The sequence below is a fragment of the Octopus bimaculoides genome, chromosome 19 (assembly GCF_046866305.1).
Source record: "Octopus bimaculoides isolate indiv1 chromosome 19, ASM4686630v1, whole genome shotgun sequence".
NCBI lineage: Eukaryota > Metazoa > Mollusca > Cephalopoda > Octopoda > Octopodidae > Octopus > Octopus bimaculoides.
The window spans coordinates 4,271,606-4,291,836 of record NC_142946.1 but is presented as its reverse complement, the minus strand read 5'-3'; the positions used below and the strand labels follow the sequence as shown (position 1 = coordinate 4,291,836).

The following is a 20,231-nucleotide window of genomic DNA, read 5'->3' as shown; positions in this document are numbered from 1 at the left end:
GGGATATTAAATATATACACTGGATGTATACCTATATATTTGTAACCAAGTGCTTACTATTGCATGGCAATATTGCGATTGAATACTAGGTATGGGTGGGGGTAAATTAGAAATTTACCCAGGATTCATAAGGCAAATAAGAAAATGGAAAGGATATACAATCGACAAACATCAGTCAGCAAACATTCAATTATACTTATTTATTAATTGATTACAATCATGTGTATGAGTGATCCAAATAAATGAATGAAATAAGCCAATAAATAAGTAAATAACATAGATACATAAAATAAACAAATAAGAATAAATGAGTGAACAAATACCAAACTCTTACAGCCGTTTCTACCAAAAGGCATAATTGAATGTTTACGGGCTGGTGTTTGTCGATTGTTTATCCTCACCATTTCTTTATTTGCCTTATATATACATATATATATACATATACATACATACACACACACATGCATGTATATATGCACACATCATTCACACACCCTTTTATATACTTAGCACCTATATATGCATAGAGGGATGTGTATATGTGTGTGTGTGTACATATACAAACACACACATATATATACAGGGTGTCCACAAAGTCTGGGTACATGGTGGATTAACACATACTTTAAGAAATCATTATTTCTTATATTTAATTGTTTATGTTATGATTTTATTTACTCCAGGTACCCAGACTTTGTGGACACCCTATATATATATATATATATATATATATACACATACATACATATACATGCACACACACATCATCATCATCATCATCATCATTGTTTAACGTCCGCTTTCCATGCTAGCATTGTTTGGACGATTTGACTGAGGACTGGTGAAACCGGATGGCTACACCAGGCTCCAATCTGATTTGGCAGAGTTTCTACAGCTGGATCCCCTTCCTAACGCCAACCACTCCGAGAGTGTAGTGGGTGCTTTTACGTGTCACCTGCACGAAGGCTAGTCAGGCGGTACTGGCAACGGCCACGCTCAAAATAGTGTATTTTATGTGCGCATGCATGTATATATGCGCACATCATTTACATACCCTTTTATATACTTAACACCTATATACATATAGAGGGATGTGTATATTTGTGTGTGTGTACATATACAAACACACACATATATATATATATATATGTGTGTATGTGCATCCACATACATATCTGTTTTGTGTATGTCCCATATTCTGTAAATAAGCAGTGAAAAGATTGTGTGATACAATAGACTGAAGTGGAATAAAGGTTATGAGTGAATTATTAAAATGCTGAAAGGTGTTGGAGTTTTCTCCATCAATCCTGGTGATACTCATCAGGTGAGTAATGAGTTGGTGTGAAACTATGATTAATGACTAATGACTCATGAGGTTGAGGCATAAACGTGATGAATGCACTTATACGTATACACACACTCATGCGTGTGCATACGTACATTCGCACACTTATTGATGTATATATCCCTGTACACATACACATAGACACATGCACATATATACACAAACACACCCACACACTCATATATACACACACACACACACACACACACACTCATATACACACACACACACAAACACACACTCATATACACACACACACTCATATACACACACACTTATATAATAAACACATTCACTCATATAAACACACAAGCACTCATACGCACACACATACACAAACTCACACACTCTCATACACATAACGTCTCACACATTCACATAAACCATGTATACATTTCAACACATTTATACACACACACACACACACACACACACACTGAACTATTGTGTGTGCACACATCCACATGCGCACACACAAAAGTTCACAAAGTCAGACACACAATACCTTACGCTCACAATTTCACACACATTTGCACATACATCTTACTTACATACACACACACATATACATCTGCATGCACACTCACCCATACATCTTCTTTCATGTACAATTTCCTCACACACACACACACACGCACACACATTTCCCAGAAGGGGCAAATCGCAAGCCGATCATCAGGATTCTTCGAGAACGAAACCCTAACGTTTCCAAAACAAAACGACCATTTATTCCTTTCTGTTGGAATACAAAAATAATGTTACCCAGCAGAAATATCCACCCTCGCCACTATTGTGAAAAATATCAAAAACACACTTAAAAAAAATAAATAAATAAATTCATGTTGTTGTTTAGCCCCTGGTCAGTCCTGATAGAGTCAGCCAATGATCAGTGTCCATTCCTTTTTTTCTCAGGGAACCAAGGAACACAATGTTTCCTATGTGTGAATTGAGGAAAATTTGGCTGCTTTCTCTATTAGACTAAGAAATCATAACTGTGGGCCTATTGTCTTAAAGGCCCCCGTACCTTTTTCCTTTTCTCAGATATATTAGGGTCTGTGGCGATGTATGTGTGTGTGTGTGTGTGTGCCATAGGATCAAGATTACAGCTGTTGTTAATCTATTCTAATCTCATTAACCTCCTCCCACTCGTTAACAGCATTATGTCATATCATCACTTAATTGATAACGGAATGTACAACTGGCTACCATTTATAGACATGATGGCTGGCTGGCTGGGCGGGTGGGTGAGGAGGGAAATGAAGGGCTGGTGTCACTACTACTACTACTACTACTACTACTACTACTACTACTACTACTACTACTACTACTACTACTACTACTACTACTACAAAAAACCCCACACTCGGTTTCCTCTTAACATCTCCTTATCTAAAACAATTGTCTCATAAATGAAGTTCTAAAGAGCATTGAGAAGAGGGAAAGGAGGAGGTAATGATGGTGGTGGTGGTGGGAGGTTGGACACTGATAGTGATGATGATGATGATGATAGTGTTGTGCATGCTGATGATAATTAGTAACTTTTGGTAGCTTCTTAAAACAGCCACCCATACGCATTTACACACTCATGCGCACACACTCAGATGTATACATACACGTACACCTCCACACGTGCATATGCATCCACACAAACACACCTATGCGCTCACAAAGACACATAATCACACACATACAGTCACACCCCACTACAAAGACACACACTCTAACATGTACACACACAAACTTACACACACACACACACACCTGCACACACAGTCATATGCATCTATACACGTGTATACATATAGACACACACTTGTATATATACACACACACACACTCCCACATACAACCACCCCACATAAAACTTCTGTGACACTGGAAGTGACTGTTATTTCCCAGCCTTCTAATTAGCTGTAATTAATAAGTTTATGTAATTAGGAGACACAATGATGGGGGAAAGGATCCCTCTGATTAGTCACTTAACCTGATAGAAATAACAAACTGTTAAAGTGAAAATGGTGCTCCCTTTCTGACATGACAAAGTGGTATGACACATCCACTATGAAGTCAGACAGGCAGTCGTTGTAGGAGGTCAGTAGTAGTAGAGTCGTCATAAGAGTTCTCAGTTGGAGTCATGTCATTTACATGATAAATACAAGTTTGAGTTATCATCAGGGTAGACGTTTCAAAGTCATTGTCTTGTGGCGCTATCAGCGATAGCACAACAGACGAGTCAAAGATAATAAGACGCAGAATACTGCCACAACATAATTGTAGCGTCATGAATATTACAATGCCAATGACAACATACAAGTGGACAAGGATTCACATCATAGCAGTGGCGATGACGATATAAACAATTTACATGGAAGAATTTAAACAAATTCATGTGGAGAAATTAACAGCTAGGCACAGTGTGCCTCTGTAGTAAGAAGGTTGCTTTCCAACCACATGGTTCCAGGTTCAGTCCCACTGTGTGGCACCTTGGCCATGTGTCTTCTACTATAGCCTTGGGCTGACCAAAGCCTTGTAAGTGGATTTGGTAGACGGAAACACACACACACATATATATATGTGTATGTGTCATTGTGTCTGTGTTTGCCCCTCACAATTACTTGACAACTGACGTTGGTGTGTTTATGTCCCTGTAATGTAGCAGTTTGGCAAAAGGGACCGATAGAATAAGTACTAGATCAGATTGAAGCCTGGTGCAGCCTCCTGGCTCACCAGCTTTCAGTTTTTGTCTATCAAATCTATTCACAAGGTTTGGACTATGGCCTGGGACCATAGTAGAAGAGCTGGGCCCCAGGGTGGTGCTGCACTGTAGGACTGAACCAGGGAAGCAAGCTTCTTAACCACAGCCATTGCCTGGAGTGAAGAACAAAATATAAAAACAAATCTGTCTGAGAGTCTGTACTAGTTGCCCTACCACAATACACAATTATGTGTACATTATATACTTATATAAACATGCACATATACATACGTTCACATATATATATATATATATATATATGCATACACACACACACATATGCATCAATTTTTATGTAATCAGACGTACGACATCATGCTAAAAATATTCCACATAGCTGTTGACTGACACTAACGAGGATGTGTTTAGCTAAATTATTTTTAACGAGACCCACCAGGATATACAGGCATTCGTTCACTCCAATTTCATTCGATTTCTTCTTTTTTTTCTTCTTTCCATCTCCCGCATCCTTATTGTTGTCTGAATTATCTCCGCGATAATCTTTGCTACATGAACGAAACATCGGACATGGACATTCCAGCTGCCATCAAATGGTCTCATTTGCTTCTTCTTCTTGTTTTCCAGAAAGTTCCATTCAGATAAATATTTTCTTTTAGTTTTTTTACTTGTTACAGCCATTAGACTGGCCATACTGGGGCATTGCCCAGAAGGGTTTTTAGTCAATAAAATTCGACACTCGTACTTAATTTTTGGTCTTATTCTGTTGGTGTCTTTTGCTGAACCTCTAAGTTGACAAGTCCCTTAACCCCATGGGAGTCGTTGGGGCGCTGCAGCCATGCAGCGTATCAAGGGCAAGAAAGCCTGGTGGAGCCCATCCCCATATTTCAGGCTAAACTCATTTCTAGTGGCGAGGGGACTGGACCAACCCGAAATGAAGTATCTTGCTCAAGGACAACACATCACCCAGTCCAGGAATCGAAACCACAATCTTATAATCTTGGCTCTAACACCCTAACCACCAAGCCATGCGCCTCCATGACCTCTAAGTTATGGGGGTGTAAATAAACCAACACCAGTTGTCAAACAGTGGGGAACAGATACAAACAGAAATACACACGTTTGCTATATTCTTCAGGACAAAGTAGAAGTTGAGTACAGAGCAGTTGAGTACAGAATAATTGAGTACAGAGCAGTAGTGAGAAATTAGATAAATTGCAAAGGAATAAGAAATTAAGTAATGTACTTCATTGGCTTACAGCTGTTTCTGCTCCCACCACCACCTGTACTCCTTCCCAACCCATTTCCCCTCACCCCTTGGGTCCCCTTTTACAGCCAGGTGGTCTGAGTTACGGAGAGTTAATGAGTTTGTTTCATCTGTACAGGACATTGCATAGAGCCTGCTGTTGGTGAGATTTGAACATCTGACCAGTCTTGGAGAAGCGGTCTGGCCACTTAACCAGCTTCACCACTTCCGCATCCATCCATGCATCCCCCTCGCCCCATCCACATTTCTGCCCATGCATCCACCACTCCACCACTCCATCTGTACCTCAACCCACCCTCCCATCCATTTACTATCCATCCACCCATTATTCCACCCAATCAATCACCCACTCTCCCACCCACTCATGCACCTATCCACTCTTTCACCCAACCATCTACCCATCCACCTATGCATCCATTCAGATCTATCCATCCAATTTCTACCCATCCATCCACCCACCCACCTACCCATTCATCCAACACCCTCCCATGCACCAATCGCTCACCTATCCATCCACCCACCCATCCATCCACCCATCCATCCACCCTTCTATCCACCCATCAGCTTGTCAATCCACCCAATCTCTCACCCATTCATTCATCCAAATTCATCCATCCAGTTCCTATCCACCCCTCCCCACCCATCCACCTATTTGTCCATCTACCCTCCCACCCACCCACCAACCCCTTCATCCACTCATCCACCCCTCATCTACCCCCTCATCCATGCATCCACCTCCTCATCCACCCATCCACCGCATCATCTACCCATCCACCCCTCCATCCACCCCTCATCCACCCAGCCACCCCTTCATCTACCCATCCATTCCTCATCTACCCCCTCATCCACCCATCCACCCATCCACCCCCCTACAGTGAAACGAGCTCCTCTAAAAGTCCGTCATCATTCTGAACCCCCATCATGCATCTGTTCTAATTATTATTATAGCTGCGTCCGATGTAATTAAAGTGCCTCAGTGAAATTACGGCGGGGACACGGCCAGTGGAAGCAGCGTTGGCCGCATGCAAGCAATGATGACGATGATGATGGTGTTAACATTTGATGACAATCAGCTAATATTTTATTTATCATTAAACGAACCTTAATGAATTCTCCTCGTATTAATGAGCCGGCAGCAGCAGCAGCAGCAGCAGCAGCAGTAACCTTGGAATCTAATCTTTATTGGCACAGCAAAAGCTTTTAGCAATGATGGTATTTGTGGTGGTGGCGGTGGGGATGATGATGATGATGATGATGATGATGATGATGATGATGGTTGCTGCTGCAAGAGGAAGCTGAAAAAATGAAGGTGAAGAAGAAGACCAAAAAATTCTACTGGAATTTGGTACCAGTTGAAATTTTATTGGTAATATTGTGAGAGGGGGGGGAGGACAGACATTCTGTTGATATTATTATTTAGCCCTAGGTCAGTACGGTCCATAGGCATTCCAGCTGTGGTCATCCGCATGCTATAAGGTCATCGAGGACGTTTGGGAACAGCAAGGTGTGATTTAAGGGTGATTCGGTTGCTATATCTTGCAGATTGGGTAACCACCTCGAGGCTCGGTCATTGACTTGTTGAGCAGACAGACCCATGATCAAAGGCATTCCAGCCATGACCAACACTATCAATTTTTCTCAAGTATGATGCTACCAGGAACGACTTCATCTCCTGTGTCCTTCCTTTTGTTTTTTTTGTTTTTTTTGAGACAAAAGAATTCGATTTGAGGAACACCTGAGGATGGGAGGGTGGGAGGGAGGGGATAGGCACAAAGCAGTTACTCTCTCTTTCTCTTTACATCACACACTCCTTCTCCCCCCTCTCTCTCACTCCTCTTTCTCTCCCTCTCACTTTCTTGCTCTATCTCCCTCTCTTCTCTCCACTTTCTCTCCCTCTCATTCTCTTTCTCTCCCTCTCATTCTCTTTCTCTCTCTGTCTTTCTCCCCCCTCTCCCCCCCTCTCTCCCCCACCTGCATCACTTTCCAAACATGGACCACTCTCTCTCTCTCTCACTCTCTCTCTCCAACTCTTGTTTACAGTAATACATCCCCCCTCCCTGCCACACACACACACACACAATCTTCTGGCATCTATCTTCTCCCACCCTCCCTCAGTTCCTCACCCTACAACCCCTGCACACCCCTCTCCCACAACTCTCTCCCTCACCCAAACCCTTTAAACATCATTCTCCTATTCATAACACACTCCCCCTCCCCCTCGCCCCTCCCCTCCATCGCAAATTAACATTTTTGCCCCAGACACCAGTCAACCTGAAATGTCACTTGCTCTCAATTGACCCTAATATCTGTGGGTTAACGAGCCTGTACTCGACCAAATTGCTCCCTCTTATCATCGCAGACTTGTTGTTATTCAGTAATGAGGGTGGGTGGGCCAGGTCGGAAGGGGAGGCTTCCGCATTCCTCCAAGTTACACCTTTCTACCTCTCCTGCCTTCCTTCCATACATTCTCTTGGCCTCCTCGTTATTCTTTAGCCCTAGGCAAACCTATGAGCAAAACCAGTATGGTCACAGTCATCCTGTCCTTATTCATATACCAGTGGCCTCATTGACCAATGTAGCATATTTTTCTTTGGACAGAAGAGTCTGATTTGCAGGAGATTCAGCTGCTATTTCTAGCTGGTTGAGTGCTTGTTGTTATTCCCATTGGCGGTGTTGGGGAATGAAGCAGGTCACAGCTTTTGTGTGACTGACGGATCAGACAGATAAACATTGCACCAGATTAATGAGAAGATAAGCTGGTGATATAATGAACTTCCATTACATTTTCTGTTTTCCAAATTTCCCTCAGAAGATATTTGGCCAATGTAACAACATTGAACCACTTATCCCAAGCTCTATCTACCATTTTTCCTGCTATACAGGTTGAATTCTTCAGATAAAAAATTTACAGCCAAAAATAAAGAGAAGGTCGACTTTGAAATCAGAACATCCATAAATACATAACCACAAGGAATTTTCTAATACAGGTAAAAAGTCGTATAAACTGGAGGAATTGTATTTTGAAACGAGTCTATCTAAGAGTGAAGCCATTCCAGCCATACTTGCCTCATCTTTTTTTCAGGGCATTGTATATCTAGGACTACATTACCTAATGTGTCCTCCTCTGACGATGAAGGTGGCAACAGTGATGATTGTGATGATAACACTACCATTGCTGCCGCTGCCACCCACCCTTACCACCACCACCACCAAAACCACCACCACCACCACCACCACCAAAACCACCACCACCACCACCACCACCAAAACCACCACCACTGCTGGTGATGTAAGGATTGGAATCTTGTAAAACAAGATTGTGGAGGTGTTTTTTTAATTTTATTTTGTTTTCTTTTTATCCTTCCTTTATTTAGACATCTTTTCTTGCTTGTTTCTGATGTAGAAACTGTTATTTGGTTAGCTTGGTATACTAGGTCACTCGGTCATCTGGTCATCTATTCATCTGGTTTACTCAGTCTCTTGGTCACATGGTCATCTAATCACTTGCTCTAATTACAACTATCTAACCATGTCTTCTTCACTGAAGTGAATGAAAGACCTACATGTTGTAAACATGTAGTGTATATGTTGTTACTGAAGAAGAAGCGTGGGCCCCAGGGCTGCATGTGACCCCCATGCGTCCTTCTGGTGGCCCTTGACAGTCTTCTTTCTATAAATATAACAATTATTTTCAGTTCTATATTTAATTATGAAGAAAAGAGAGGATGAAACCAACAAAATGTCTACAGGCATAGGAGTGGGTGTGTGGCAAGTAGCTTGCTTACCAACCACATGGTTCCGGGTTCAGTCCCACTGCGTGGCACCTTGGGCAAGTGTCTTCTATTATAGCCTCGGGCCGACCAAAGCCTTGTGAGTGGATTTGGTAGACGAAAACTGAAAGAAGCTCGTCATATATATATATATGTATATATATATGTGTGTGTGTTTGTGTGTCTGTGTTTGTCCCCCCCAACATCGCTTGACAACCGATGCTGGTGTGTTTACGTCCCCGTAACTTAGCGGTTCGGCAAAAGAGACCGATAGAATAAGTACTAGGCTTCCAAAGAATAAGTCCTGGGGTCGATTTGCTTGACTAAAGGCGGTGCTCCAGCATGGCCACAGTCAAATGACTGAAACAAGTAAAAGAGTAAAGAGAGAGAGAGAGACAGTCTGTCTACCCTATGTGAAAGGCCTCTCCAAAAAGATACAAAAGATATGCGGCCTATATGACATCAGGAGAGAATAAAAGAGTAATACAACACTTTGCAAATGTCTCCTTCGACTTTACACTTGTCTTAGAGGTCAGACGTGAAGGTCATGAGTGGAGGCCAAAGCTGTATTTCTTTGACCTTCACTTCAAACATTAAGCAGCACAAAAGAAACTTCAGTTAATTAACAATAGGATAAATTTGAGTTGATCTCATCCTACCACTCCAGAACTCGAGTGTTACTCGTGCTGAAGCACTGCTCAACATAAGAAGCTCAAGTGTGAGTTATATTGGGGTACTGCTCAGAAACCTCAAGTTTGACCTATGCTGGAGTACTACTTTGGTATAAATCTCAAGTATGACTCATGTTGGGGTACTACTCATATCGAAAACTCAAGAGTGATTCAAGCTACAATACTACTCAAGTATGTAGAACAGGACAGGAATTGAACTCAGAAAGTAATGGGATGTAATTACTAGAAGGTATTTTTTTACCTCTCCTCTACCAAATCCACCCAGGCTCCGTCCTTAAACTATATGCCAAACCTTAATTAGTCATATAGTATTATCATTATGGCAGGGGGGTACTTTGGTGTAATAGTGACACATCTGTGTGCTCTGAGCTAATTGCTTAATTATTTTGAAGATGAAGTGTAAAAAAAAAATATAAGTGTTGTTGTTGTTGTTGTTGATGATGATGATGATGACAACAGGGTGTTACGTTTGCCTTTCATTTACAGATGGAAATATTTGGATTGAGATGAGGGTACCATGCTGCCCTTTGCAGGTTCCTTATTTTCAGTATTGATTAGGAGAAATTGTTAAGGGACTCTGTAAAGTGGTTGGCATTAGGAAGGGCATCCAGCTGTAGAAACCATACCACAACTGGAATCTGGAGAGCTCCATGTCAAACTGTCCAACCCATGCCAGCATGGAAAACGGATGTTAAATTGATGATGGTGATGATGTATGTTGTTTGTTTTCGTTCGGTTTCCTTGTATGTCTCCACTGTCTTGTTTTTGTTCCCAACTTTGATGCTCCATAAATCCCAAATTTTATTTTGGTATTTATGAGAGCAACTTCTTTCGAAGACTCGTAAATAGTCAGCCGACAACTAATGAAGGGTCGTTCTTTATGTTCTGTTTTCCAATTGTTTCTCTCGTTGTTTACGTATTCAGCTTATTTGTTTTCGTATTTCATGTTTATTGTCAGTGACATCCTGTTCCCTATATATATATATCATCATCAACATCATCATCATTTAATGTCCACTTTCCATGCTGGCATGGGTTGGACGATTTGACTGAGGACTGGTGAACCAGATGGCTACACCAGGCTCCAATCTAATTTGGCAGAGTTTCTACGGCTGGATGCCCTTCCTAACGCCAACCACTCCGAGAGTGTAGTGGGTGCTTTTTACGTGCCACCGTATATGTGTGTGTGTGTGTGTGTGTATATATATATTGCATGTATATATCTTTTGCCAACCTTTACATCAGCAAAAAGCCTGGTGCTTTCTTATAAAGAGTCCTTCTCTCCTTTAAGATGTTTGTAAATAAGAGAAAGCACTGATTGGTCAGCTGATTGGTCAACTGATTGGTCAGCTGATGGATGGACAGTCATGCATACACACAGGCAGACATACACTGATGTTCAGAAAATCAATGTAATAATAAAATCCGTTTTTGTTGTGTGTAGTGTTTGTTTTGTCAAGTGTTTCATTGGTCTTCTCTTTTCCCCCTCCCCTCGAAATAATAACCAACCTCTCTACTTGGCTTTTGTCTTAACAACAGTCATTCACACTTCAGCAATCTAAAGAAACATTGACCTCTGCCAAAACTGACATCTGCCACTCTGTCCTCCTGGTCAGCAGCAGCAGTAGTTGTGGTGGTGGTGGGGATGGCCAGTAATTGCTGACCAGACCAACTCTAATAATACAATTGCAGTTTCTTTTTTTTTTTTCGTTTTATTTAAGAAGGCAAATTCTTTTATGGATGTTGGGGCACACAAACAAGTGAGTGATCTGGAGCAACATGAAATAAAGTGTCTTGCTCAAGAACACAACACACATCCCGGGCCAGGAATTGAACTCACTTCCTCATGATTGTGAGCCTGATGCTCTAACCACTGAGCCATGCGCCTTCACAACACAATATTGCTCGTACCTGGTTTGTATGAGAACAAATAGGCCTAAGGTGTTGATAGTGTTGTTGTTGTTGTTTAACCCTGAGAGGTCAGGCTGATTATCAAGGCCATTCCAGCTATGACCACCCCATCAAACTCACTATCTTACAATCATGATCTGTACACCCTAACCACTAAAGCATGCACCTTAGAAGGATCAAGTATTATGTTAACTCCAGCACGATTTGAACTCAAGAATTAAAGGTCCACCAAGCTGTACTAATCCAACCACTTAAATTGCTAGAAACAACAGCTAAATTTCCATTACTTACTCCATGCTATCTTAAATAGATAAAAAGAGACACAGGTGACAATAGAACCGTTTCTTGATATACAGGCAGGTTGATCATAGTTGCAGTGTCGCTAATCATAAATTTGTTACATAACAGTAATGATTTCTTCTGTTGGTATGAAGGAAGAATGTATAAACTGTTACATTGACCCCAGTATGTCACTGGTACTTTATTTTATGAATCCCAGAACAACAGAAGAATGGACGGCTCTTGTTGGATTTGAACATGGAACATTAACGGATGTAACTAAATGCCACAGGTGATTCATCCAGTGTTCTACCGATTCTGATAATTCCCCCACACACACATACATAATATTTATATAAATACATACCTTATACACACACACACACACACACACACATTTATATACGTATAGGGGTGTGTTGAAGGTACAAGAACTATAACCAAATTTGGCATTGTTATTTTTATTTTCATTTTAAGTCATTTAAAAATGTAGAACTTAACAGGCACCTGTGGGTGTATATTTGTGGTGGGAGGGAGAGAGAGAGACTAAAAAGCTGGATTTATTTTTAGAATGCATGTGGTTGTGTATATATGTGTGTGTGTATACATATATGTATATATATATATGTGTGTGTGAGTGTGTCTATATATGTATATTTGAGTGCGCATGTATATATATATATATATGTATATGTGCATGGCATCATTTATCATCATCATCATGCATGTATATATATATATATGTATATATGTAAATATATGTACACATATGAATACGTCAATGAAATTATACTGAAAGAGTTGTCGTAAATTTCAAATACTATATGTGTTCTTTACAAGGGTTTCAAGCCATCTGACTCCTGCCAGCATGGGAAAATGGGCGTTAAATGATGATGATGGTCATGCAATGTACCAAAATTTCCAGTCTGTTTTAATATATATATATATATATATATATATATATATATATATATATATATATATATATATAGAGAGAGAGAGAGAGAGAGAGAGAGAGAGAGAGAGAGAGAGAGAGAGAAAGAGAGAGAGAGAGATATGTGTGTGTGTATATATATATATATGCTTATATGTATATCTCTGTATTTGTGTGTGTGAATATGTATGTATAAGTTTATTGATTTCTGAAGCTCACCTGTTGATCAATCAAAGTAAGGTTTTAAGTAAACATCATTGACTTAACGATGGCAATTAATTTCTACTTTTGATTGGTTTCAGCAACCTTAACAATGAATGGCAGGGTGAGGTGGGATGGGGGTGGGGGGTTTACTCGATGACGGTGGTGGTGGTGGTGGCTGGTATGGTGGTATGGGCAGCTGTTGCATTTGTGGTGGCGGTGGTGCTACTGGTGTTGTCTTGTATGGTTGTGGGGACTTAGTCACTCGTCTGGCTTGGCTCTTCCGAAGGAATGAAGGGAAATGATTAGTTTATTACCTTGCTCGAAAGCGTGGCGTGAGGGAGAGAGAGAGTGGTAACGGAATTGGTACCTGGTCGTAGAAAATCTCACCTGACCCACACCAAAATGGAAAACTGAACTTAAATATGATGATGATGATGATGATATACAGGGTGGGAAGCTGGCAGAGCTGTTAACGGTATTTCATTCGTTTTTACATTCTGAAGTTCAGATTCGGCTGAATTTGACTGATGAAATAGGGACCAGTTGAGGCACTGTGGCTGATGGGGGTCAATTTGTCCCTGCCTCTGAAATTGCAGGCCTTGTCCCAAAATCTGCGGCCATGCGGGAGCACCACCTTTAGTCAAACAAATCGACCCCAGGACTTATTCTTTGTAAGCCTAGTACTTATTCTATCGCTCTCTTTTTGCTGAACCGCTAGGTTACGGGGACATAAACACACCAGCATCGGTTGTCGAGTGATGGTGGGGGGGGACAGATACAGACACACAAATATATATTACTGGATGTGTAATGTCAGTGTGCATTCACGACAGAGCGTAAGTGCCCCGAGAGAAAAGTTGGACAGGACACTCGGATTTACCAAGCAAGAATAATTGCCAGAGCCTAGCAACTTACTGTAAGCTTGGGTACCACATAAGGACCACTGTGGTTAGCCGGCATCTGAAACCGAATTAAGAGGAAACACAGTAACTGCCAGGATAATATATCCCTACATACATACATACATATATATATATATATATATATATATATATATATATATATATATATATATATATATATATATATATATATATATATATACACATGTATATATACTTAATGAAAACTTAAGTCTATAAAAAATAGCAAGTATTTAATGGTGGACAGCTGTAGAATGTCAAGAATGTGAGCAATTGGGCAATGGTGGTTGTGGTGGTGGTGGTGGTGGTGGTGGTGTTGCTGGCAATGGTTGTAGTGCTGGTGTTGAGGTGTTGGTAGGTTTGGCATATCATGAAGGTAGTGAAGGCAGTGGTAATGGTGGTGGTGGTGGTGATGGTATAGTTTTGTTGATTGTTGTGGTAGTAGTTCTGGTGGTGATGTTCAAACGGACTGTTTCGGTAGTGGTTGTGTTTGTGGTATAGGCTAACGTCTCAGTGGACACCCCTATTTCCTGTATGGTAGTAGTAGTAGTAGTAGTACTGGTGGTGGTGGTGGTGGTGAAGCATTAGTTTGTTTGCAAATTCTTTTCAGTTCCATTCTGGGGATCATCAGAAAGGATGGCGTGGGGGGGGGTGCGGAAGGGTGGCAGCAGTGGTGGCGGTGGTGGTGGTGGGGAGACTTTTGAAAAAGTCAAAGGGAACCGATTAAAAAATAAAATCAACAAAAGAAATAAAGGATTCTGCCTTCCCTTGGCGTTGTTTGATCTCAGAATTAGTTTATTTACCAAGTGTGTGTGTGTGTGTGTGTGTGTGTTGGGTGGGAGCAGGTTAGGACTGAGGATGTGGATTTAATTAAAAGCTTTTCTTAAAAAATAGACGAAGGAAGAGAGAGAGAGAGAGAGAGAGAAGTGGTTATTGTAGGTCTTTACAGATGTTGTTGTTGTTGTTGTTGTTTACATTCCCTATCCCCCAGTACAACCCTGATCCAATGGACCTGTGATCAAAGGCGTTCTAGCTGTGACCCTCCTGCCTTTTATCCAGACATACGGTATCTAACGTGTCCTTCCTTGCTGTTGTTGTTGTTGTTTAGCCACAGGTCAGTGCCGACCCTGTTGACTAACGGTCAAAGATTTTTTTAACTGCGACTAACACAGCATTTCTTCAAGCATAGTGTATCTAGGACTACATTATCCAATGTGCCTGTTGTTGTTGTTGTTTAACTCCAGGTCAGCTTCAGTGTTCCAGTTGTGACCATCCAGTCTTTTATTCAGACATAGTGTATCTAGGACTACACTATCCAATGTGTCTTTCCTTGTTCATCCCTAATTCAGCAAGATCTATGATCAAAGGGAGTCCAGCCATGGCCAGCCTGTCCACAACCATATGTAATCTTTTGCCCTTTGCTTTTTTCAGTCCTTACATTGTGGCCATGCTGGGGCACCATTTTGAAGAATCTTTAGTTCAATGGATCAATACCAGTTCTTTTTTTTTTTTTTGTAAAGCCTGGTACTTCTTTCACTGAACTGCTAAGTTACGAGGATGTAAACAGACCAACACCGGTTGTCAAGTGGTGGGGATGGACAGACAGACAGACAGACACACACATATGCAACAGGCTTCTTTTCAGTTTCTATCTACCGAATCCACTCATAAAGCTTTGGTCGACCTGAAGCTGTAGTAGAAGACACTTGCCCAAGGTGCCATGTAGTGGGACTGAACCTGGGACTATGTGGTTAGGAAGCAAGCTTCTTACCACAGAGCCACACCTGCACCTATCGATGTGTTCTCTTCTCATGCAAAGTGTGATCTGAGAAGCATTGGCTGCTAATTCTAGCAAATCAAGTGTCTTTGCTGACCCTCAAGATGTGTGATGTTGGTGTTGTGGTTTAGTGAGGGGCTTGGGAAATGGTGCTTCGTTACTGCTGGCATTGCGGTATGGTGTAGAATATGGGTTAGAATAGCAGGAGTAGCTGTGTGGTAAGAAGCTTGCTTCCAAATCACATGGTTCTGGGCTCAGTCCCACTGCGTGGCACCTTTGGCAAGTGTCTTCCTTACTATAGCTTCAGGGTCAACCAAAGCCCTGTGAGTGGATTTCGGAAAAGGAGACTGAAAGAAACCTGTCGTGTGTGTGTGTGTGCGTGTATGTATATATATGTATATCGTTGCTATTATGCAAAAGTGTTGTAAGTCCAAAACGTTGCTTTTTCAGAAAACGAAAAAATAGTTTCACCATTCCATAGCAAAAACCATTGTATTACACTTTGCCAGTTTTTGATATCTTGGTATCTGAAGCAGCTTGAGATACGATAGTTTGACCAAAAGAACTGGTTATTGCAAGCAAAAATAAATATTGAAAAAAAGCGCGTTTGGCCAAATTTGGACATACAACAGTTTAACATATCGTCATCATCATCATCGTCATCATTTAGCATCTGTTGTCCATGCTGGCATGGGCTGGACAGTTTGACTGGGTCTGGTAAGCTGAATGGCTGCAGCAGACTCCAGTCTGATTTGACATGGTTTTCTATGGCTGGATGCCCTTCCTAACACCAACCATTTTGAGAAAGTAATGGGTGGTTTTGCGTGACACCTGGGTGCCGATTAGTGTGACACTGGTATCTGCCACGACTACAATTTTGCTTGGCTTGATGGGTCTTCTTCTCAAGCACAACATAATGCCAAAGGTCTTGGTTATTGCCCCAGTGAGGCCTGTTTCCACAAGGCCCAACACTCAAAAGGAACTCAGCCACTTTGCCTCCGTCAGGCCCAATGTTCGAGAGGAACTCAGCCACTTTGCCTATGTATGCCTTTGTTTCTGTCTTTGTCCCCCACTGCTGTTTGACAACCAGTGTTGGTTTATTTATGTTCCCATAAAAAGGGGCCAATAGAATGAATATCAAGCTTAAAAAAAAGACAACGAAAATAAACTAGGTCCTGGGGTCGATTCATTTGACTAAAAATTCTTCAAAACGGTGCCCCAGCATGGCCACGTTCTAATGACTGAAACAAGTAAAAGATAAAAGATAGTAGTAGAAGGCCTGGTTCTAACGGGGTGGGGGATTTACATTTTTGGGTGGGGAGGATCGGAAAGTAGCAAACGCAGATGTATATTTTGGTTAATGCAGGAAGAGAATTCCAGAAGATGGCATGTCAGCTACTTGTTTGTTCCAGTTACCCCCTTCTCTACACCCCTATTATCTCCCTTCACTACCTACCTACCTACCTACCCTGCTACACCTAACCCCAGTTATTTGGCTAGTGAAGGGATCTGTATGCAATCACCTTAAGCTGACAGAAATAGGAGCCAAATCTCATTCAAATCTCGACCTAGTTTTTTTCTTAGATAAGGAAAGGAATTATTTGATAATGAAGTCATACATAATTCTAAAAAAGACGAGGCGGTCATGATTGGAATGTCTGTCAGTGTTGGTTGGGAAGTAAATAACAAGAACAATCTGGTTGACGAGGATGCCTCACTATACCTGCTAGAAATAGCTGCCAAATTACCTCAAATCACACCATACTGCCTTTAAAAAAAGGAAGGACACCTTGATCAGTGTAACTCCAGTTATACAAAATCACAGTGATGGTCACAGTTGGAATGCCTTTAATCATAGGCCTGACCTGGAGCTATACAACAATAAGTACCACTATGTACCCCATTTATATATCCTGTTACTTGAGAAATCAGCTTTTTTATTGCTTAGGCACCATGTGCACGTACGTGTGTGTGTGTGTGTGTGTTTATATAAACTCACATACACACACGCGCGCATATCTTTCCACCCCGCTCTCATACAACACCATACATAAATAAACCATTAGCACCACGCTCTGTATCTAACCAAGCATTTCTCTTCCCCTTTTCACTTCCTGTTTATCAATATTTATAAAAACGTCAAAGAACAATCTAGAAAAACCTACTTTTCCTAGCAGTTAAATGTGACCAGAGTTACTCTCCCCACTGCCACCCCCACCCCTAACAGTGGGGCAACTGTCTGACCCCAATTTCATGTTCATTCATATTTCTTTTCTTAATATGAATCTTTTATAAACCTTCAGAATTCCCTCAAAGAAAATAAAATTAGGAGCCATGGCCGGTGGTGATGGTCGACATTTGCCAATTACCTCCCTTCCTTTTGTGCTCTCCACTTGTGGCTTCAGAAACTCTTCTAAAATTACTTCTGTCCTCTTTTACACGTACTCTTTCTGTTGGTACATTTGCTGTCTTGTACTCTTTTGAAGTTATCATTTTCTTATTCTTATTCACCTCTTATTATGACCCCTTATCAAATTCAAATCACCTCCTCCACTGTACTCTCATGGGTGTAGGTGTGGCTCTGTGGTAAGAAGCTTGCTTCCCAACCACATGGTTCCAGGTTCAGTCCCACTGAAGTAGTGGCCATTCCTGATGAGTTGGCAATGACCCGGTGAAACTAGTTGAGCTTTTTTTCATGTTTGTCTGACTGAAAGAATCCTGTGATTTAATCAAGAGTGATAGTATCAGGGGTGGTAGTATTTGGACAGTCAGACAAACTGGATGTTCGTTAAAAGGCATAAATTTATTTACAAGTTACCTGCTATCTCGGTGCTTCATTTATATATTACATACACACACATATATATGAACACATACACAATGTGTGTGTGTATATATATATATATATATATATATATATATATATATATATATATATGTGTGTGTGTGTGTGTGTATATATATATGTGTGTATATATATATATATATATATATATATATATATATATATGTATATATATATATATATATGCATGTTTAGTCTTTTGTTGAAGGAAGACACCAGTGGGGGGAGGGGAATAATGAGGATGTTTTTGTAGATAAAATGCAGTTTTCCAGGTGGGTGGGGGGTGAATGGTCGGGTGGTGGAGGGTGATGTATGGATTGGGAAAAGCTTGGCAAAGGGAATGCAGGAAAGCTGACATCAAGAAAAATTCAACTGCAAAACTGTCGGGGGTGTTTCCACCCACTCCCAAAATTTGCATAAACACAAACGCATACATGCATGCATACATGCACATTTTGTTGTGGTTACCATTGCCAAAATCTTGGGTGTTTCCTTGTCATTCTTGTGATATCTTGAACTAAAGCCAGATGATAAGTACAAGGAAATATGCCTGTTTATTGATCATAGTTTTTTGGAAAAATGATAATTCTTAGAACAGTTGTAGTCGTAGAAACTCTGTGCCCTCTCCCCTAACTACGACTTCTCTCTCCTTCCAACGAATCTTCATAGACAAGAACTCAGGAAATGTTTATTCTCTCCTACTCCACCCACTCTCTTGTTGTTTTCTACCTGTATGGTAATTACTAATTAATGACTGTTAACCTCGTTTATTAACTAAACATCAACTATCTCTGCCAATCTCCACATTCTGGGTGTGGAGCAGGACAATGGAGACTGCACACACATTACAAGTGAAATGATGTCCCCCCCCCCTCGAACTCCTCTCAAGTCTTCCCTCCACTCTAGTTTTTCCTCCACTCTAGTTTCCCCTTCACTCTAGTCTCCACTCTCAGATGGTGTCATTCAGAGGATTTATTTCCTGCTGTTGTTATTGTTGGTAGGAGCGTGGCTTAACGGTTTGTGTATTCGGCTCACCATTGTAAGGTTGTGAGTTCACTTCTTGGTAGCACATTGTGTCCTTGGGCAAGACACTTTATTTCACATTGCTCCAGTCTACTCAGCTGGCAAAAATGAGTTGTACTTGCAGTTCAAAGGGCCACTCTTGTCACACTGTATCTCCCTGAGAACTACGTTTAGGGTACGTGTGTCTGTGGAGTGCTCAGCCACTTGCATGTCAATTTCATATCAATTCATTTTATTGTTTAGAGCAAGAAATTTTGAGAGGAAACCTGGGTACCATTGCAGTTAAGTCCTTGAAGAACCATTGTGAAGTGTGGAGATTTATACTCAGAGGATAAAAATTCTTCCAAAACTTTGTTCTGAGTTCAAATCTGCTGAGGTGAACTTTGTGTTTTGTCCTTCGTGGGTCAAAAAAATAAAGTGTCAGACAAGAACTGAGTCAACATGATTGGCTAATCCACCTTTTCTTTAAAATTGTTGGCCTTGTGTCTAAATTAGAAACAACAACAATAACAATAATAATAATAATAATAATTATAATTATTATTATT

The 20,231-nt window shown here is 40.9% G+C and overlaps 1 protein-coding gene across 20 annotated transcripts in view; it reads left to right on the top strand.

Moving 5' to 3' along the window:
- The window catches only part of LOC106884054 (fibronectin type-III domain-containing protein 3A), a 250,398-nt gene that overhangs the window by 45,241 nt on the left and 184,926 nt on the right, over nt 1-20,231 (top strand). The window lies entirely within an intron of this gene.